Source organism: Pseudorca crassidens, chromosome 1 (genome assembly GCF_039906515.1).
Source record: "Pseudorca crassidens isolate mPseCra1 chromosome 1, mPseCra1.hap1, whole genome shotgun sequence".
In the NCBI taxonomy this organism is placed as follows: Eukaryota; Metazoa; Chordata; class Mammalia; order Artiodactyla; family Delphinidae; genus Pseudorca; species Pseudorca crassidens.
In genome coordinates, this window is record NC_090296.1 from 144,372,315 (window position 1) to 144,395,249 (window position 22,935).

Below are 22,935 nucleotides of genomic sequence, written 5' to 3' on the forward strand. Positions count from 1 at the left end.
CCCCTCCGGGCTGGCTTTATCCTATAGTGTCTCGGCCAACGGGCTAAAGACGTGAAAAATAACCAATTGTCGTGGAGCTCTTCGCTAAGTGCTCCGCCTCCGCTCTGAGGAGCAGCTCCGTTGACCAATAGGCTACCCTCAGGGTACAATGGACGTGCGGGGCTAGTAGAGCAGCGGCTGGGCGGCCCAATGAACGGGCGGGTTTCCGTGGCTAGGGGCGTGGCAGAAGCGGTCGTCAGGGGCGTGGCGGCAGTTGCTTGGGCGGGGCCGGTAGCGGCGGGAGCTGCACTGGCCAGGGGTTCCGGCTGCATTTCCATGAGCGCCGGCGGCAGCTGCTGAGCTGCGGGAACCTGACTGGGGGCGAACTGGGCCGCAGTAGTCAACCACAAGCAGGTAAAGCCACGGCGGAGCGAGCTCCGCTAAGCCGTGATTGAGCCCCCCGTCAGTCGGGCCAAACCCCTGAGCCCCGCGGTCCCTGTCGTGGCTCGGCCCATCGCGCCGCAGCCTGAGCGCCCCGGATCCTCGGGGGGCCTGTCACCTGTCGCCGCGGTGGTCCCCAGGGCCGGCGGGGAGGGAGGCAGCCTGGAACGCATCGGGTGGGATACGCCTTCCTGAAAGCCCTTTGTCCCCTTCAGCCTCAGATACCGAGGATGGGGACAACCCCGACTGCGGCCTCCCTACCGGCCATCCCTCCATCACTGCGCACTCTTGGGACCTCTGGGGTCTGGGGAGGGGCTCTTCCAGCCTTGGTGATGGAGATCCGGGTTCGGCACCTGCAAGGAGAGGGCCGAGGGACCTGATTACAGCCCCGAATATCCGAGGGGCCTCTGCGTTTCTGGGCTCCAAGGGGGCACCCAGGAATGATGGGTTCAAGTTGTACGGAGGCAGCTTTTGACCCACTTGGAGGCACACTTATTTAGCTCGCCCACGTGCCAAGCACTGTTCTAGGCGCTTCGTGGTCTTTCCCCACAGTGAGAACTGTCCAGCAGCGCAGGCCCTGCTAGGCGAGGCAGCCAACACCGCGACCTTGGAAGTGACCAGGCAGAGGCCAGGTGACAGCCACCTGCCAGGGATGCTTAGAAGGGACTCGCAAGGGAGGACTGCATGACCCACCTGTAAGGCCCTTCTCCATTCACAGATGCACTCTGACCTTTAATGCCTACCTTGAGAAGAATACTGCTGGGGGCTCATTAGTTTGAAAGTGGGTGTTGAATTCATCCACAATGAACTTGTGGTCTCAACTCTCAAGAGTGGGTGTTAGCAAAGAGAACGGACCATACCAAGAAGATAAGGTTTCTTTAGCCATTATGAAACCCTTAATTTGAACTACTGTGGGCTGCGTGCGTCTTTTGGTCTTCCTGATTCCTCTCCTTTGGTTGCTTCACCTCCAGTGTGTCAGTTTCACCTGCATTCCAGTAACCAGATCCAAAGGCAGGCTCCAAAATCAGACTCCTGAGAGGTGCCTGGGTGGGACTGTAGGTTTGGCAGAGTTAATGTGATCTGGCCCAGAGCTTTTCGAGGGCCATTTTATTGCAACCACGCGAAGTAGAGTCCAAAAGAAAAACCATGCAGTACCCCTTTCACTACCCTCTGTCATTTGCCTGAATAGAGGCATAATAGAGGAATAATCTATTATTATTAGAGTAATATATATAATATATATAATATTTAATTATATATATTATTATATAATAAGAGGAATAATCTTCTGAAGGTCAGGAGGCAGAGGAAGAACCTTAATAGCAAGTTTGCTGCTTGTTTTAGGATGAATTAACCTTTGAATAACCCTTCAGAAAGCAGACCTGTCCATATACTGCTGATTGTCGCATGAACTTGCGGCATTTTAGAGCTGAAGACACCTTAGGTAGAGCTTGTCTAATCTGTCTTCTCAATGCACAGGTGAGTGAGGAAACGAAGGCCTGGGGAGGTCACAGGACTGACTGGTCATCACAGAACCATGATCTGTTGACCCTGGATCTAGCCAGTGCATGACTTGTATTTCACTCCTAGACTACTTATCTCGCTCTCTGTGTTGAAATTCTAGGGGAGTCTAGAGAGGTTAAGAGCACAGATCTTGGGGTCAGAGTGTCTGGATTTGAATCCTAGCCCTGCTTCTTACTAGCTGTAACCTTGGGAAAGTTACTTAACCTCTCTGTGCCTCTGTTTGTTCACCTATGAAACAGGAATAATAAGGTACTTAGATTAGAAGGTTGTTTTGAAGATTACTATATCTGAGGCATTTAGAACAGTGCGTGGCACACAGTAAGCACTATAGATTTGCCAAATACGATCTTCTGTTGCCTTTTTATACAGCTTTTCTTCATACCTACCACCCAGTATTTTCTATCAGGAGCTAATTTTTTCCCCTGCTTCCTCTCCCCCAGTTCATTAAATATATTTCAGATTTCATTGTATTTAGCACATATGTCTGTGGGGTTTTCCAAGTCACGTCGCATTTCATTTCTTATTTTTGTCTTTTATTGAATCAGGTAATTCATTTTCTCTGTTAGTCCTCTCGTTGTAATTACACTCTTCTTAGACTCCAAATCTGATTCTCTTTAAAAGGGGGGTGGGGGAAATCCCTCAAAATGATAAACCAAGTCCCTGATGATACCAATCTCCATGGCATCCTTCCAAATATCTATTCCCTCTGTTTGGCCCTATTTCCCAGTTGTCAGTGTGCTGCAGCGTGATTATAAATGGGTGAACATTTTTAGATGAAGATTTCATGAGCCACTGTATTAAGTGCTTTTCGGAAGTTCAGGGATCGTGTGTCAAATGCATTGAAGTAAGTTACTTAGTCACTGGAGCAGGGGGTGCACCAGCAACGCCTGCCTTGCCTGGCAGAAACACAAGTGTATGACTGATTCTTGCTGGTAATCTAGCTCTTTCACTAATTTTACTGCATTTTTCCTGTTCTTTTCTTGAGCTTGAAATAAACCAGATGGGACATGCAGCGGAACGGTCTTTTCTCTCGTTCTAGTTGGGGAAATTCCCTTTCTTTTCTACTTTCACCTTCATTCTCTTTATCACCTTCACGGTTCTGATAAATATCTACTCTCAGTCCGCCATCCAATTCTCTTTTAATCAGAAGATACCTGTCACCTTTATTTCTTGCAGGAATCTGGTCACTTTGGGTTTTCCCTTCTCTGTTTTTACATGTTTTCTAGAATGAAGCAAACTATTTATCGATTGGCACCTTCCTAAGGGTTGATTCTGAGTTTGGATTTTTTGTTTAGGACATTCTGGAACTCAGCCATCTTAGAATAATTGTTTTAGTTTCTTTGTGTATTAATAAGGGCCCCTTTCTCTCACTCTCTTGTTCTCTTTTCTCATAACGTCTTGGTGAAAGGGCTTCTTATTTGCTGTTATTCCTTACTTCTTCCACTTCCGCCTTCCTCCTGGGAATCTCTGGCAGGGCCCACGAAGAGTGTAGTGGTTCCCCGCTGCCCTTGTTCCAAGCTCCTGTCCAGAGCACGAACTAATTTCTTTGGTCCTATGGAAGACTGGGGTGAAGTCTGCCTTGTTCTTTGCCTAAAACCTGGCTCTTTGAAAAGCCCTAGGAGAGAGAGTCTTCCAATATAATGGAATTCACGTGGCAGAATTTCTGCTCTAACCTACTGCTTAGTTTTCCGGTTTTCATTGCAGGGTGGGTTTTGAGTACTCTTTGACCAATTTAAGAGCATAGGTGACTGGGGCAAGGGGTGTATAAGCCTTCCTGTTTCATCTTGGGCTACGCTGTCCCTAGAGCAGAGCACAAGGAGTTCAGGCCGCCTCTTGATGTTCTCTGGCATTAGGATTTTATAGCAGCTCTGCATGTTCCAACCTCTTTGGCCAGTGCATGTTGTTTTTAACCCTCATGCTGCTATTTCTGCATTGATACCCTGCAGGTGCTGACATTATCTCCCTTCAGGATCATTTTCATATCTGCATGTTTGTTTTTGTGGTCTTGGTTCCAAGGCATCATGTTTTTGGATTAAACATTTTCTATTTATAAAATGACTGGTGTGGGCAGGCCACCAGACCTATTGTTACCCATGAAGCTTGCGCACTGGACCCAGTTGGGTGCAGGGCTTGTGACCCAAGGACCCATTTTCCGATCTTTTGCGATAGTTAAGTAGCAGACAGGTAAAGAGCTTATTAGAGAATTGGAACACTGATACCCTTGGGTTTGCCTGGTTTCTGATTTTCTTTTGTTGTCTTTGAATGGAGCTTCATTAAGTTCAACAAACTGAGCATCTGGTGTGTGCCAGGAAGACAGCTGTCCAGATTAACAAGGGTGTTTGGTTTGCTGCAGAAAGACTATTTTGTTTTTATTTTACATTTTAAAATTTTCAGTGTTTTTAATTTTAAAAATTGTTTTAACAGGTAATGCATTTACATGATGAAAGAAAATATTCGAAAGGCGCAAAAGTGAAGTAGTAAATACATCTCTCTCCACCCCAGACTCCTACCACCTAGTTTTATTCCTTAGAGGCACCAGCGTTACTGATTTCTTCATCCTCCAGAGGTGTTCCAGGCACAGCCGAGATATTTCATAACATCTATTAGCAAATCCATTATGATTATCTTTCCCTTTAACACAAATGGTAGCAAACGATACATGCTATTTGGAACCTTGCCTTCTTTCACTTAGTGTTTCTTCGCAGTATGGAAAGAGCTTCAGCCTCATTTTTTACGAAGGTGATCTATTTTAGATATTCGATTCTGTTTCTAAGGCTGCTAAGAACCAGTCTTATTTAGGCAACAGCTTCACATGGAGATCCTAAAGCATTTTGTGGATTATTTGGGGGCAAATATTTTTCTTCTCTGTCCTGCAGCTCTGAGCCTGAGAAGAGGCCGCATGAGGGGGAGGGCCTCTCCTGAAGGTCATCCTATGAGGGGAGAGCGGGGACATTACAAAATGAGGAGCACTGGCCCTCAGGCTCTTCACCTGCCCTCTGGGCAGAATGTGCTGGAATTGCCTGGGAAAGCTTGCTATGCTTTCTCTGGTCTCCAGTGAAAGCTCCCGGCCTTCCTGATACACCTTTCAGCATCTCTACCACGTCAAATCCTGTCTCCTGCACCCCAGCCCCGGCTCTGTTTGTTCTCGCCCTTGGGCATCAGAGAGGAACCCTGCCCTTCATGACGGGACTTCCTGTCTGGAAAGCTTTGTTAAGGGCCCCACCCCTTCCTTTCTCTCACCCCATGAAAAACCAGCTCTCACACCTGTGCCTCTGTGAAGCATTTTTCCCAAACAACATTTGGGAATATGATATTTGTTGCTCTCCTTAGGAGTGTTTCCCATTCTCCATATCACTTGACCAAGGTCTCTGAGCCTCACATGACCTTGCTAAGCTTTTGCTGATCACTATTCTAAGAAGAGAATTTAGGGGGTCTTCACATTTGAATTTTCTGTGGCTGCCCTTATGTTTTGGATAACCACGCTGGTTTAAACATGGTCTCATGGTCTTCTGTGGCTCCCAGTGGTTGCCTGTTGCTTTGTTTCTCACTTTTATTTAAAATGTGTCTTGGGACTTCCCTGCTGGTCTAGTGGCTAAGGCTCTGTGCTCCCAATGCAGGGGACCCAGGTTCGATCCCTGGTCGGGGAACTAGAGCCCGCATGCTGCAACTAAGAGTTCATATGCCGCAACTAAAGATACCGCATGCCGCAACTAAAGATACCGCATGCCACAACTAAGACCCGATGCAGCCAAATAAAATATAAATAAATATTAAAAAAATAAATAGAACACAATCCTCCTGGGAATAAGCTATAAAAAAAATGTGCCTTAATCTTCATCTTGTTTTTATTTCCCTCCCAATCTAATTTAGAGTGTTGAATTGCATTGAATCTTTATGGTGTTAGTCAGCCAGTCTATTGAGAGTAATTACTTTCTGATCTTTGCTCCTTGCTGGGTGTCCACGTCATCAATCAGTTGTACCACAGATGCTGTGTTATGTAATATGAGGAGAGGGAGGTGATGTTATCAGTCAGCCTCTTCCCAGTCCGTCTGGGGTAGAAGAGATAGAAGCTTTGAAAAATCTGCCCCATTTCTGCAGAGTCACTCCAGGCATGTATTTGTGTACTGTTTACTAAGTCATGTCAATGAGAGCAGTAGAAAACAAATCAGCAAGTCCAACATAGGATTGCCAAATTTTAAGTTTTTCAAGTAAGGCATTAAAAAAGCCCTGTCATCTCCCATCATCGCCATCATTTAAGAAAAGACTTTTTAACCCCAAAAATGTGGGAAGGTCCGTATCCGAGGATAAAGAACAGCCTTCTAAACAGAACATATTTAGATTGATAAAAAGGTCGAGCTCATGGAAATCGAATTGTGGCGTTTGAGTGGGTCTGAGGTAGAGGATTCTATTCAAGGAGGGTTCCACTTTTCAGTTTCCTTAAACAGTGCCAGCTGTTCTTTTGCTGAGAAACCAGGCCATTCACTTAGCCAGCTAACCTAGCCATGGCATCATTTGATGTGGTTTTGTGCCCAGTGTTTTTTTTTTAGATGGTATGGACCACACAATGTCGAAGTGCAGTTGTAGCATCTTAGATTGATGTGAGCTGTTGGTGGGAGTTGTTCTCAGACTCAGCAGGGGCTGGATGTGTTCATGTCTAAAGTGCTATGTTGGGACTTCCCTGGCGGTCCGGCGGTTAGGGCTCCGCGCTTTCGCTGCCAAGGGCCTGGGTTCGATCCCTGGTCGCGGAACTAAGATTCTACAAGCCACGTGGCGTGGCCAAAAAAAAAGGTACTAAAAAACCCACAATAATATAGTGCCCTGTTGTAGTTGTTAACAATGAGGAGTGAGGGAAATTGGGGTGGGACCTCCACAACTTGGAATGAGGCCATTTGATGCGATGGGTTTACACATCAGGCTTTTGAAGCGTCTGCTTACACTCCTTAAATTCTTGATGTAATGTGTCAGGTGGTGGCTCCCGTTGTTTCTGAGATATAATGTGACTTATCACCTGAGTCCCCATGGCACCTTTTGCTCTCCTCCAGCAAAAGTAAGTACCACGACATTCCTTCTGTGTTATGGGTATTTCCCAGTCCAAGGCCAAGGGTATATTCTTGAGTTTCTTTGAGTTCTCCTTAAATTCAGAACACTCAGACTTTTAGGTTTCATGTTAATGATAACTGGAAATATTTTAAAAGCATGTCCTGGATCACGGGGATGACCTAATTATATCCAGGTCCAGGCACACACCACCTCAGTGCCCCTTAGGTGTGTGTGAATTTCTGATGAGTTAGAACCAGGCTAACCTGCTATGAGAAAAATACAGAGATGGACTTAGCGTGAAGAAGAGGAGCTAGCATCAGGTGAAGCCAAGTGTGCAAAGGAAGGCTGAAACGGGGGTCCCAGCAGAGGAAAGGGGTGCGAGAACAGTCACCACACTGCGCCTGGTACTCATACAACCTGCCCAGGAGCGGGTGGGAGCACCTGACGTTGTCTTGGGGATTTCAGGTCTGAGAAATGGCATCAGCCTCATTACGTTAGTGTAGTTAACCTGAATTATACTGTTTGGGTAATTGTATTTGTATTTATTTGTACATTCGTTTTAGTCTCATAATTGTAAAAGTGCTAAGAAAACTTTATGTCTGGTTTTATGTTCGTACATTTTAAGAAATAATATAAGAAATAATAATCGAATAAAAGTAATTCAATTTAAATTTAAGATTTGAATAAAAAGTCCCCAGAGGATCCGGCGGGACCGTTTTTTTCCTGTAGAGGGGGCCAACTAGCACCTGAGTTTGAAAGACCCCAGCGTAGGAATCTAACCTCATGACTGAGGTTTCCAGTCATGTTTGTGTCATGCATGGCTCCTTTCCATGTGTTGAACACTTTAGAAATATTCATTGAGTCGAAATGAAGAGTTAGTTTGCATCATTGCCGTGCCGCCTGAATGAGATCCTGTTTGTATGTGCAGTCCACACTAAGTGTCCGTCCCAGTGGAGGGGAGCCCTCCAAAAGTAATGTCTTTGATTCTTTTTGTTTAATTTTGGAGTTAGTGATAAAGTTTTCTTATTGATATTTACATGACCCACACACTTACCAGGAGGGCCATACCTGGGAGCAGCCTGAAGCTTATTCACCACAAGTAACTCATCAGCCCAGGGACAGTGGAGATTTGACCATAACTGAAAGCCAGGTGTGAACTTGAACCTCAGTGACTACTGAGACTGTACTGTGGCTAAATAATCATTCATTCACTTATTAGCTTTTATTATGGGATTTTAAAGGTATACAGAAGTAGAGAGAATCATATAGGGAACTCCCGAGTACCCAACACCACTGTTTCCTCTTTACCAGCCACTGCCCCAGCTCACATCAATTTTGAATAAATCCCAAATATCATACAGTTGTATCTATATGTATTTCTGTGATATCTCTTAGAGATAGGGATTCCTTTATTAAACCTAACTACAGTACTATTATTACTCTTTAAAAAGTTAACAGTAATTCTTTAATATCATCAGCTATCTAGTCATCGTTCAAATTTCTAAGTGTCTAAAAATGTCAGAAGTACTTTTCTTCAGTTTAACATTTTTGAATCAGGATTCAACTAAGGTTCACACACTGTGGTTGGTGGCTCTGCCATTTATGTCCCTTTTAAACTACAAGTCCATTTCCTTTTCTTTTTTTCCCTGCAGTTTTTTGGAGAAACTGGGTCATTTGCCCTGTAGACATATTTATTTATTTATTTTTGAACAGGTAATACACTCACACAGTATAAGAGTCAAAAGCTATGACATAGTAAACAGTAAAAAAAAAACCTCCCCCAAAGCAATGAATGTCACTAGTATCTTATATATTCTTTCAGAGGTATTTTATGCATATCGCAGCAAATGTATGTATATCTCTATCCTGTATCTTTCTTTTTTCTATAACTGGCCACATATTGTGCTTGTTGTTCTGTTCCTTGCTTTGTTCGCTTAACATGGAATGATGGATTTTAGCAAATCTCCATATGTATTGTTTGGCATCCTATTAACTTTTCTCAAGTATCCAATTATGACATTACTGCTTTTGAAAAATTGAGGGAAGCACAATCATTCCCAGGATGATGTGATTGCACTGGAATCTTTCAACATTTATTGAGCCCTCTCTCTGCTGGGCCTCTGCCATCCAGGCTCTCCCCTGAAGCCTGGACACCCTCTGCCCCACCGTTGGCCCATGCTTAGCCCAGAGGTGGTTGTCCATGAATGTTTGCTGAGCTCCCAGCCCCTCACAGCTAGCTAGCTCCCTGTGTGGCCTGGAATGTATTCACACCGTAGACTTAGCTTCTCAGATTCCATATACCCTGGCTACAATTCCCTTCTCTATTCCAATCAGATAAATAAAGTGCTCACTCACTCTTGTCAATGACATTGAAAAATGTGCCCTTCTAAATAGTAAGATGATAGAAAATGCCAAGGAGATTATAGCCAAGGATATTTTTCCCAATTTAGAAAATACAGACCATTTCTCTCTGTCTATCATTAATATCACCCATCAGTCTATTTATTGACTCCCCGTAGAAAGCTGGATGTTACACTGAAATTGCAAGAGAAATCTTGACTTTGCCACCAAAGAGTTTATGAGAGGAATGCAAATTTCTTTAAGGCTCTCTTTGGATGGGAGAGGACTTGCAGAGCGTCTGTCAATGGGGCAAAAGGTATCAGGATCCATCCAGCTGTGTGACAGGTGCCTTGTTTCTCTGTATTCCTAGAGCCTTTTCTAGACCTGGCCCAGGGTGGGTCTCCAGGCCTCAGACTCCTCCATGGCATTAATAATAACTCACAGAACTGTCATAAGTACCAAATGAGGTAATGTCTAAGGGCATACTTTGTAAACAGTAAATTACAGATTGGTTTCCATGTCAACACCAATGCACTTTGTGACATGTTTCTTTTTTTTTTTCTTTTGGCTGCATTCGGTCTTCGTTGCTGCGTGTGGGCTTTCTCTAATTGTGGCGAGTGGGGGCCACTCTTCATTGCAGTGCGCGGGCTTCTCATTGTGGTGGCTTCTCTTGTTGCAGAGCACAGGCTCTAGGCACATGGGCTCAGTAGTTGTGGCGCATGGCTTAGTTGCTCCGTCACATGGGATCGGACCAGGGCTCGAACCCGTGTTCCCTGCATTGGCAGGTGGATTCTTCACCACTGTGCCACCAGGGAAGCCATTGTGACATGTTTGAGGAATTACTGAGGTCATGTATTTAAATCACAAGCCTGTGATAAACTGTTGAGCTACACAAATAGGAATTTTATTTTTGTCTAGTTCTGCTCCTTCCTTTTGAAAATATGGTGACTTGTTAGTTGGCATTAGCCAGAGAGCACTTACTGGTTCCCAAGATGAGGGTTTGACCCCTAACCTGTGGTTCACAGACTTAATATTTTCTCTGGGGGGCTGATAGATAAGCTAATGGTCTGGAATGGATGCAGGAACTTGTAGTACATCCGTGATCTACTCATCACCTGCAGAAGATGGTTAAATTGGGGTTGGTAGTGATCGCTCATAGGCAAGTCCAGGAGCTGGACTAACTGGGCTTGAAGACACAGACTTTGGTCTCTGCCCTGGGACCCTCTAGCCCTGTTGGATAAAGTGAGCCCCTCTTCTGCCATGTCTGGTGGACACACCATTGCCAAAGATTGTGTTTGCATTTAAAATTTTCATTTTAATAATAAGGCACTCTTTATCATCCCCGTTTTAATAGGTAAGGAAACTGAGGTGCAAAGAGGTTAAGAAATTTGCCCAAAGTCATACAACCAGTAAGTGGTAGAGTTGTGATTCAGGCCAGACCTATCTGTCCCCAAAGCCCATCACCCTACTGTGAGTGGCCTTACTACCCCACCATCCGTGCACACCCACAGGAAGCTTCTCAATGAGGTAGAAATCTTTGTAACAAGACTTGTTCTGACCTATTTACATAAACCTGTTTCAGATACCACAGATATTTAAGGAAGGATTTTCCCATTTTTCTTAGATATTAAAAAGGATCCCTATTTTTTAATTTCCACTAACTCTCAATCTAGGTTAACCTTAGGATTAATTGTACTCAAATTTATATTTTCTGGATCAGATAAGCTCACATCAGTTGGAAAATGCCATAGACAGTTTTGTTGCACTGGATGTTTTGGAGTGAAAAGCACAAATCATGAGTCTTCTAATGGTATTTCAGTATTTATCTGAATGCCAACAGTCAATGGATAGTTTTCTGCCTACCTTCTCTTTGGGCATTTTTCCTTCCTTCTGCCACATAGAACAGCCTGTTTTTGCTTTGAATTCTCTTTCTTTCTTTATTGGTGAGCAGTTTCTGAAGTAGATTTATAACTCTGTGAAACTTTAGATAAACAGGGGAAAAGGTGAAAAGAAATATGGCATTGGACGTGAGCTTCTCTGAGTGATGAAAAGTGGAAAACTTTCACTTCGGTGGATAATTATTTGCCTGAACTTCAAAATGTTCTTTAAAATATCCAAAAGCTACTGACAGCCCAGGTCACACTGAGCTTCTTCTCTTGACCCACGGTAGTATGGCAGTTACTCATAATGGCCCTTACCTCTCAGCCTAATGTAATAATTTCCTCATGAGAAAATTCTGCTCAAGGGATCAGAATGGTGATGCGTTGGGCCTTTCCCACAGGCTCAATCAGTCAATAAATATTTACAGAGTGCCCACCCATGCTCCACACCCTAAATTTAAACTAGTATACAATTTTACACTGAGGATTGAATTAGCAGGGCATAGACCGGAATCCCCAACAGAGATCAAAGGGATATGAATCATCACTTTTATGTGGAAATGAAGCTTGCTGATTTTCTAGTTATGAAAGAGTATTTGCAAAATGTGAAGGGAGGAAACAGGATGATTTTCAGGCTCTGGAGGGGATGGCCCTCAAATGAAGACTCCTGTATAGTTGAGCAGATTGTATGAAAACTACTTAGCTGTCATGGCGGCTTGGGGTGATTTTCACGTGGTGAATGACAATGTTTGTCCAACACCCCACGGGTCAGGTTACACACAGCCAAACAAAGCCTTCTCACACTTACGAGGCCCATCAGTCGCCCACTGGGCCAGCACAGTAGGCTCTACCAAGGTGCCATCTTCCAGGTTGATGTCTGGAATTCCCCCGGGAGTAAAAACCCTGAAGCTTCTTCCACAGTGACTCACTCCCACTGCTCCCAAACCTGTCCCTCTTGCCCTGCCTGCCACTCTCCTGGCTGCCCAGCATCCTTGGCTGGCCTGTGAGGCTAGCTTGAGGTCTGCACCCACCCCTCCTTTTTCTCTTCTTCTGTTCCATCCCTTCCCATGGTTCTCCAGCTATCTGAGCCCATCTCATTCTTTCTGCCTCCTTTGTTTGAATTCCTCTAGTATTTATAGTTGGAACTTCAGGATTTCATTCTGAATTATACATGGATTTGCACTGTTTGCTAATTATTTCCTGGATGCCATGTATTATACTTCTTTCATTGTCCCCACAGAGCTTAGAATGAAGCTGGTGTCTTTGGTACCCGTGGGGAGCAGGGTGGAATGTCAGAAGCAGGATGTAGTTTTGCAAATATCTCCCCCAGTGGTATTAACACACTTTTTTGCAGGGGGAGGTCTATCCTTTTCTTTTACAAACCACTGCTTTATCCATGAGGGTGCTCCAACTTATACAGGTAAATCAATTTGGGGGAAATGGGATCACTTTCCTGATGATGGAGAAGCATTTCCTTCCTTTCCAAGGAAATCTTCCTTGATGGCTAGTTCCTTGCCTCCCAAGAAACGTGATTGGCATCACATATGCGTGGGGAAAGCCTGGCAGAGGAAGACCTCCTGTACAGTGAGCTCGTGGCTGAGTCTCTGCTCCATACGCGGCTCACCTGCCTTGAGCAGAGGTGGAGATGGACTCAGAGAAAATGCCTGCCTGATACAGGCAAAATTTAGACAAAAACCAAAGGAGGAAGGCTGCTGAGCAACTAGGAGTAATGGTGGGGACTTGCCCTCAGGCTTTAAAGTAAGCCAAGAAAGCTCGCTTCCAAAGTGGGAGGACAGGGGGAAAGGCCCAGAACAGCAGTGGGATGTTTGCGCTGGATGGACCAGGAGACAAGAACTTTCGAGGGTGTGAACCTAATTCTGTCTCTTTACTTGGAAAAGCCATCTATTTAGTTAAGACCCCAAAATATATCAACCCAGAGGGCTGCCCTTTCTATCTCAGAGCCTTTGAATTTTTATTTTTCTAGATTTTCAGTGTCCTCAGTAGAAGGGTCTGATGAAGTCCAGCTCAAGACTGCCTGGGGACCAATTCCCATGTCCTTCATGTGTTGAAAATTCCCTAGCTGTTTCTTTAAAACTGACATTTTTATAATCTTGAAATATGTAATAAGGCAGTTTTCCTCTAAAACGCTCAAAGCATTTTGCAAACCTCATCTTGAGAGTATGGGTATTTTATAATTATAAAGAGGTTTTTTTTACCTACAAAATTTCATCAGCTTCTTTCCCTCAATAGTCTGTAAGGTAACCTCCCCTACCCCGTTTTATAGAAAAAAAGGAAACTTTCACAAAATTTAGGTAGTTCATCCAAGGTCACTTGGCACAACCTAAGCTCAAACACAAGTCCTCTGACTCTAAAACCTTTGTCATTTGAACCTGATTAAAAAATGGGCAGAGGCCCGGAATAGACGTTTTTCCCAAAGAAGACCTACAGATGGCCAACAGGCACATGAAAAGTTGCTCAACATTGCTTATCATCAGAGAAATGCAAATCACAATGACAATGAGCTACCACTTCACACCTGTCAGAATGGCTGTGATCAAAAAGAGAACACATAACAAATGCTGGAGAGGGTGTGGAGAAAAGGGAGCCCTCGTGCACTGTTGGTGGGAATGTAAATTGGTACAGCCACTATGGAGAACAGTATGGAGGTTCCTCATTATTATAAAATTATGAATAGAACTACCATGTAATCCAGCAGTTCCATTCCTGGGTATATATCCAAGGAAAAAAAAACACTAATTAGAAAAGATAAATACACCCCTATGTTCATTGCAGCACTATTTACAACTGCCAAGATATGGAAGCAACCTAAGTGCCCACCTAGAGATGAATGGATAAATAAGATGTAGTGTATATATATATCTATATATATCTATCTATATATATATATATACTATATATAATATGGAATATTACTCAGCCATAATAAAGAATGAAATCTTGCCATTTGCAACAGCATGGATGGACCCAGAGGGTATTATGCTAAGTGAAATAAGTCAGACAAAGACAAATACTGTATGATTTCACTTATTTGTGGAATCTAAAAATACAAAACATAAGAAAAATGAGCAAACATAAAACAGAAACAAAGTTAGATACAGAGAACAAACATGTGGTTGCTAGAGGGTGGAAAAAATAGGTGAGGGAGATTATAAGAGTACAAACTTCCAGTTGCAAAATAAATGAGTCACCCGTATGAAATGTACAATGTGGGGAATATAGTCAATAACTATGTAATATCCTTGTATGGTGACATAGTATAACTAGACTTGTGGTGATCATTTTGAAAAGTATGGAAATATTGAATCACTGTGCTGTGTAACAGGAACCAACATAGTGTTGTAGGTCAATTTTACTTCAAAAACGGACAGACAAACAAACTTAGAAAAAGAGATCAGATTTGTGGTTACCAGAGGCAGGGAGTGAGAGGAGGGGAAATTGGATGAAGGTGGGCAAAAGGTACAAACTTCGTTATAAGATAAAAAAGTACTAGGGTTGTAATGTACAACATGATAAATATAATGAACACTGCTGTCTGTTATTTATGAAAGTTGTTAAGAGAGTAAATTCTGAGTTCTCATCACAAGGAAAAAGATTTTTTTTTCTATTTCTTTAATTTTGTATCTGTGTGAGGTGATGGATGTTCACTAAACTTATGTGATAAATTTCATGATGTAAGTCAAATCATTAGGCTGTACACCTTAAACTTATACGTGCTGTATGTCAAATACATCTCAATAAAACTGGAAGAGAAAAATATAATCTTTGTCATTTGATTATAGCACACAGGCCCTTAGGGTAAGTTTCAAAATCCCCAGAGAGGGCAAGTGATGTGCCCAGAGCTACAGAGCATAGCATACTCAGAGGGGAGAATAATTCCAGATACCATTGGAAGCAAGTTGTATGGAGACACAAATGGGATTCCCTCCCTCTTCTGACATCCAGAATCCAGCACGTCTGGGTCCTTCCACTTGGGTTGTGACCTAGAAGTTGGGGACGAGGCTCTGTCTAGCTCTCAGAATCGGCAGGACTGATGGCAGAGGCTGGGTAGGGGCTCCCTGGAGGCCCAGTACTGGGGCTGGCTTGTTCAGCCCCAGAAGGGTGACTATCTCGCATTAATATCGTGTCCTTCATTTTTAGCCTAAGGGTGTGAGTGTGAATCAGTCCTTCATATGTATCTGTATTTAGCTGGTAGAGTTTGTCTTCTAGGACTTGGGCACTTGTCACAGTGGAATCCGTGTGACCTTTAAGCTTACTACTCCAAGCTAGCAGGAGATACTCTTTCTAGTCACAGTGCCCGAGGTATATAAAACAGAAATAAAGCATGCCTTAAAATGCCATGCACGCTGCATACCCTTGCCCCTAGAACCTTCTCTCAGTCTCGGAAGGACAGGAAGCCCAGAACCTTTCCTGCTTTCTAGACTGAGCCCTGAGGGGAGCTACTGTTCTCACTACTGGCAAAATTCATCATCAGAGAGCCCAGAACTGAGAGAGGCGGGGGGGTGGAGGAGATCAGCCCTGCCCCTGGCCTTGCGAGTGGGCAGGAGTGTCTCTCCCTAGGGGAGGGGCGAGGGGCTTGACCTGTGGGTCTGGTCTCCTCACAGATATACTTCTTGCTGCCTGTGCAGTGAAAAGCAAGTGTCAGGATTATAAAGGGCTGCCCTTGGTAATGCTCACATTACAGCTTCCAGCGGCACTGTGCGCCATTCTGGCTCTGGGGCCCTTGGGACACCCCAGAATGCTCAGGAATGGGGACTGCTGATTATTTTTATTTTCTCATTAACTGAAGGTAGCTGTAAGTGCTTTGTTTTGCAGCTCTAGGTGAAACTTTCTTCTCTGTTTTAGTGAGTTCCATGGGGTCAATGATTTTTAGCCAAGGGCCGTGCCTCCCACCCCATCCCCAGTTTCCTCCTTCTGGAAGCTTTTTTGCTGGTGAGATTCCAGCACATGCCCCAGAAAGTTTCTTCTGTGGAATAAATCTGGAGATTCTCTTCTCTTCAGCTGTATCTATCTCTTAAAAATTCCAGTAAACCGGGCACTTGAGTTTGTTGGGTTCAGGCAAACTGGGATTTTCTTTTGATATTACAGATTTTAATTGCAGTGTATGGTTTTTTAAATTTATTTATTCATTTTTGGCTGCATTGGGCCTTTGTTGCTGCACGTGGGCTTTCTGTAGTTCCAGCAAGCAGGGGCACTCTTTGCTGCGGTGCGCAGGCTTCTCATTGTGATGGCTTCTCTTGTTGCGGAGCACGGGCTCTAGGCGTGCGGGCTTCAGTAGTTTTGGCTCACAGGCTCAGTAGTTGTGGCTTGCAGGCTGTAGAGCACAGGCTCAGTAGTTGTGGCGCATGGGCTTAGATGCTCCACAGCATGTGGCATCTTCCTGGACCAGGGCTCAAACCCGTGTCCCCTAGCATTGCCAGGCTGATTCTTAACCACTGCGCCACGAAGGAAGCCCTAATTGCAGTATATGTTTTTTAATACAATGTTAGAATTATCAAATCTCTCCATTAAAATGCCTGTCCTATTAGAAAATTCTCTCATCTCCATAGAGGAAACACCTGGCTTAGGATTTTTGGTTTGTTCTCAGGTGTGCATTGAATGGTTTCTTGATGGTAGAGAAAGCAATTTTGCTTGTGATTTTACTAAGTGTTTTTACCCATTGTCCTCCACTTGAAAGTACTACTCTTTGAGCAAGACTATTTGCTAATGAGAGAGGCCAGCTGCCTTTCAGTAATTTAGTAAATGCATGTAAAAGTGCCCAATTAAATGTGCATGCTTAACTGGTGACTCAGTCTCCAGCTATTTTTAATTTAGTGACTTTGTGAAAGTTGTGGGTTAGTAGCCATTCCTGATATGTAAACAGGAGGTTCACATTTTCTCTCATAGGGTAACTTTCCTCTTACTAGAAACTTGTAGGACATTTTCTGAAATTTCAGCAGGATGAATGTGTGGCCTTATGACTTTGTGGAAGAATATGGTTAAATAAAACTATTATCACATGAGTGAGTTTGCACAAAAAGGCAATTTCAAGCTCTTAAATTTGAATGCAACTGAGAGTGAGGTTAACCTAAATGTATTTAATTATCTGTAAATTCTCTTCTCTTTACCAAATTGTGTGTGACTTAGGACATTCCCTTCACCGCATAGGACCTGATTTGTAAGGGATGTGGGACTAGATCTTGCTTTCAGTCTCCCTGCCACCACCCACATCCCAGTGTCATAACCTGGTCCCAGGCCCCCAGGGCTGCTCCCTGGTTTGATCTGCTGAAGGAAAGGGTCTGGGTACTTGATGCTTAATGTTCAAAAATTAATTAATTAATCAATCAATCAGTGTCTCTTAGCATCTCTGGAAAACAGGGTTTTGGCCCCGTCGTTGCCAGGGCTCTCCATCATTTGGGGCTTGAGGTAGTGGCGGTGGTGAGAAGGGGAATTTCAAAACCCAGTTACCCTGAAGACTCAGCCAACAGGACTATCCCTGGGAGAAGGACACGCAGGACTAGAACAGCCTGGCTGTGCTGAGAGGCGGTGCTGTGAGCTGCTGGCGGAGGTGCTCACCCAGGGAATCGAAATCTCCCTGTGAGATCAGAGTGGGGCCCAAAGCGGCCCAGGTTATCAAGGGTACGCAGGCCTGGGTAGACTAGGACATACCTCAGAACCTTCTGGCCGTGCCTCTGACTCTGTCCCAGCCCCGTGGCAGGGAGCACTTAACAAGTGCAGAGAAACAGCTCAGTGGGGGTGGTGGGGCTTTGTCCTAGCAGTCTGCTCTGGGCTTGTTTCTCCCCTTCTGTGGAGTTACTTTTTTCTGTGTGTGCAATAGCCCTGATTTCTTTAGTTAAATGGCAGATAAAGGGGTGAGAAACTGGCCCTTTTCCTCCCTGCTTTCTCCCCAAAGGTGTCATGTTGCCTACATTTCGGGTTAACTACTTTTATCTAAGTTGCCACCAAGAAGGCTGACAGATTGGGATGACGTGAGGTTTTGTCTGCTACACTACTCATAGGGCATTCTTGAGGAAGGAAGCCTGCCTGAGGCTTACTGTGCTGGCGTAGGGTTTTATTTCAGGACATTGAAGAGGTTTGCTAGGAGAGTTGGGCCAGACACGAGTGGTTTTACCTGCAGGAAGGAGGTGCAGATGAAGGAACGGTCTCTCTGCGGGAAAGGAGGGGTCCCTTGGCAGAAGAGAGGTTGTGTGTATCGGAAGGAGGGGGTCCAGGCTGTGCACCGCCAGACCCCTTTCAGCACAGAAACGAGAACACACCTTGGAACTGTTAATGGACCTTGGTGATGAACACTTACTATCCAACAATTTATTAAGTCTAACACGGTTCCGCGTTAGAAGAATCAAGAGTGTGTCCTGGGATTAATTTTAAACTTGTTGGAGGAGACCCAAGCAGTGGATCCACTAGTTATTTCATTGTTGATGAGGCCTGTCAGCTGGGAAAAAATTATCTTTTGTGGTAATTTCTGTCAGATTAGCGTTTACTTAGGCAAAATGGAGGAGAGTTTAATGGTGGGGATGGGATGGCTTATATTTGGGGGACGGACACTTACTGTATGTCAAGGATTGTTTTAAAATAATTTCTGTGTATTAACACCTTCAGTTTGCAGAGGAGGTCCAGAGGAGGTAAGAAACTTGCCCAAAGACAAACACCAGAACTGTCGGGGCCAGGATTTAACACGGGGTTACCTCACTCCAGGGCCTGAACCTAAACATAATCCTTTTCAACCTGATTGGAATTGGAAGAGAGAAATCCTTTAGGAGTTTGGTTTGGTTTTCCTTGAGGAGTATTTGCCATGGGACCCACGTATGTATTGAAGTTTGCTTGTCAGGTCCTTTGGGTGGCAAGGGAAAGAGGGCCCTCCCCTCCTAGCCCGTGATGTCTCCGTCTCTGGGCTCCCTCACTTTCCTATAACAGGAGAAGAAAGGATGGTCCTGACAGCTGAATCACAGAGGCAAAGAGGCCAAGCTAGTAAACATTTGTGCACAGAATACAATTTGCCTTGTGTTAACAAGTAGCCTGGGAGCATCTTGTTGTTAGCTGATTATTGGTATGTATTGGTTGGAGTTTGTCTGGATAACTTCCGAAAGCATGTGGCAGAGGGTCTCTTCGGCCTCTGAAGAATAGGGGTGTGGAACAGCTGAGTCATGAGAGGTCATTTGGGCTTATTCTGTCACAGTTCTGGAGGCTAGACGTCTAAAATCAGGGGTCGGCAAGGTTCTCAGTGTCAGCCAGGTTCTTGAGGGCTCTGAGGAAAATCTGTTCCCTGTCTCTCTCCTAGCTTCTGGTGGTTGCTGGCAATCCTTGGTGTTCTTGGTTCAGAGATGCATCACCCCAGTCTCTACTTCCATCTTCATATGGTCTCTCCTCTGTGTTCTGTGTCCAAATTTCTCTTTTCTTACAAGGACACCAGTCATGGGGTTAAGGGCCACTCTAACCAGTATGACCCCATCTTAACTTGATTATATCTGCAAAGACCCTATATCCAAACAAGGTCACATTCACAGGTCCCTGGTGAACGTGGATTTTGGGGGAACAGTATACACCCCATTATACCAGGTAATGAGTCTTTTGTGTTTGAGGTCTCTGCTTGTCTTTTTCTTCACTGTAAGTTTTAGATTTTCAGTGAACATTAATATTCCAAGGCTGAAATCATCACTCACCCATGGAGGTGGAATGAATATGATGGAATTATTGGCATAAATGGCACAGCTGAAAATATAGAACTGTTTAACTTATTTGAAGGAAGAACAAAGGCCCTGAGGGTCGTTAGTTCTTATGAGTTCTACTGTTTAATGGTCCATGTAGTAGGCTGGAAAACAGGGCTATCTTCTGTTACAGAGCACAGAGAGAGTGTTCCTGTGCTCTTTAGCCAAGGACTGCAATTCTATCCCTAGAATCTCAGAAATTTTGAGCTGAGAGAGACCTTTGGTATCATTGACTTCTAATCTAATCCTCTCATTTTACAAATGAGTTCTTTAGGGCCCAGAAAGGTTCAGGGACTTGTTCAAGGTCACCAACTGAGAAGGGGCAGAGCAGGCACGAGGACCCAGGTCTCAGAACCCCCAGACTGGGCGTCTCTCGCTGAATCTGTCCCTCCATCTTAAAATAACACTCTTAGTCATGGGGAACAGTGAGAAGCCCAGGCCCTCGCACTGGCGGAGATGCCAGTGGAGCCTGTCTTAGAGACTGAGGGCAATACCGAAAGTTCCTTTACTGCTGGGCCTTTGACAGCACCTTGGATTTCTTCGTTAATGTCGAGAAGACAAATGGAATTTTAACTATCATTTACAGCACCTAAATCTCACTCAAAAGAAGACTGCGGTGGGAGCAGGGAAGGGTGGAGGAAGTGCTGATCGGGTGCGTGTGAGGTGTGGGTGGGGAGATGTCTCCTTTCCATCTTCCGCATACCTGGCCCTAAGCTGCCTGAAGTGCACTTTAACTGGATTTCACCTGCCCAGAATAGGAGAAGGGGCACACAAAATAGCGCAATAGAAGCTAAGTTTGTTATGTCTGGAACAAGTGCAGAATATTAATTTTTAGTGGCAGGTCAAACTTAGATAGAAAGAAGACCATAAAATAAAATGCAGCAAGATAAGTTTAAATGAATATCAAGAGTTTTATTCTACGATTGCCAGTTAATTCCTTGTTTAATGTATATCGTGCACACGCACACGCACACACACACACACACACACACACACACACACACACACACCACAAAATCTCTCTCCCACAGACTTACACACACTTCTTCTAAATCTATACTTCACTAAGGTGCAGTTCTAGTTCTAACTTCTCCATAAGTCCTTTCCCCACTTATTTTTTTCCTGGACTACTTATTCTGGTCCCCAAGTTTCTAAAGTATATGTAGCCCTAACATAAACTTCTTTTCTTTTTCTCCCCAGTTAAAATGAGAATTCGACTTAACTGTGGTTCTACACAATACTTAGTACAGAGCCAGGCACACAGTAGGTCATCAAGTCCTTAAGCCCACTGAAGTTCAAGGAAGGTGGCCCTAGCAACATGCGGTAGAACCGCCCTGCTCCTCAGGACTTCAGCTCAAGGCTCTGTATCTGGACCGTAATAATTAGAAACCTCTCATAGGATTGCCTTCACCGAATCAAATTCAATTTTAAACCGTTGGCATTTTTCAAACGTTGAGGAAATTAATTCTCTACTTCATTTGCTATTAAAAAAAGTTGTAGGAGGACATTACCTATCACATCACTCAAGGTCCCCATATGTAAAGTCCCGCAGAATTTTTTTTTATAAATCTGTGCCAGAAGAACCCTGTTTTCTTTGAGTATCTGTCGTGTTCTCTGGAGGTAAGAAGAGTGTACTACGGATTAGCTCAGCATTTTGGAGAAACCATAGGTCTGACTAGGTTTCCCTTTTCCCCCTGGCAGTCAGAAAGCTCAGACACATTCTAGGCTTAGTCATATGTTTAGTTGTATATCATTTATATATATAAATTTATTTAATTTATTTATTTTGGGCTACATTGGATCTTCATTGCTGTGCAGGCTTTCTCTAGTTGTGGCGAACGGGGGCTACTCTTCCTTGCGGTGCAGTGCCTTCTCTTGTTGCAGAGCACCGGCTCTAGGCACGCGGGCTCAGTAGTTGTGGCGCACGGGCTTAGTTGCTCCACGGCATGTGGGGTCTTCCCAGACCAGGACTCGAACTCGTGTCCCCTGCATTGGCAGGCAGATTCTTAACCATTGCACCACCAGGGAAGTCCCAATTGTATATTTTGACCTAGGTATTTTCCTTGTTTAGAGTCTCTTAATTTCTTTTTAGATTTTGTTAGTTGCTATTTTAAAGCTTTTTTTTTTGGTAATAAAAAAAAGTTTGTAGTCATTATGAATTTTGGAAAAGAAAAAGAAAAATTGCCTGTGCTCTAATAATAACCCAACCAGTGTAGCATCCATAAAGATTTGGGGAGATAGTACTTCCTCCTGTGTCATTAGAAATTACAGACTACAAGAGTCTAGAAATAACAGTGGTTTAAACATGCAAGGGTTTATTCTCTCACATAAGAGAAATCCTGAGGTAGGCAGTCTGGGTCTGACATGATGGCTCCATGGAATCATCAGGGACTCCAGGTCTCTGTCTTTCTCCTCTGCTGTCCTCTCCATGTGGCTCCTAGAGTGACCTCAAGGTCACTTCACAGCCCAAGATAGCTGTCGGAGTTGCAGCCCTGTCGTCTGCATTCCAAGGAGGCAGGGAGGGAAAAGGGCAGAAGAAGAGTTAACTCCCTGCCTTTTAAGGATTCTCCCCAGAAAGCAGAGCAGCCCCCCCAGAACTGGCCAGCATTTAGTCACATGGACTTGCCTACCTGCCATGGAGCCTGGGATCTGTAGTTAGTTTTTTCCAGCTTAGGTGCATTTTCCAGATTTGTGTTGAAAGAAAGGAGGAGAGACTTCTTACCAGGAAGCAATCAGCAGTCAGCCACATTTCTGAATCTTTCTCTGTGTAAGTCTATTCAGCATTCTTTTTTTGTGTAGGGGGCTTGTGGGATCTTAGTTCCCCAACCAGGGATTGAACCCGCGTCCCCTGCAGTGGAAGCATGGAATCTTAACCCCTGGACCACCAGGGGAGTTCCCTATTCAGCGTTCTCTTGAAGCTATCTCAAATAGTTTGTGGAAAAGAGTGAAGGTATAAATAAACATCAGTGTCAATATCAATAAATAAAACATACTACATCTTGTTATTT

The 22,935-nt window shown here is 44.2% G+C and overlaps 1 protein-coding gene across 1 annotated transcript in view; it reads left to right on the plus strand.

Moving 5' to 3' along the window:
- The first annotated feature begins 263 nt into the window (after window positions 1-263).
- The window catches only part of ABHD2 (abhydrolase domain containing 2, acylglycerol lipase), a 110,020-nt gene continuing 87,348 nt past the window's right edge, over window positions 264-22,935 (plus strand). The window contains exon 1 of the mRNA XM_067696458.1: window positions 264-393. The gene's annotated coding sequence lies outside the window, so the exon portion shown is untranslated. The remainder of the gene's footprint in view (window positions 394-22,935) is intronic.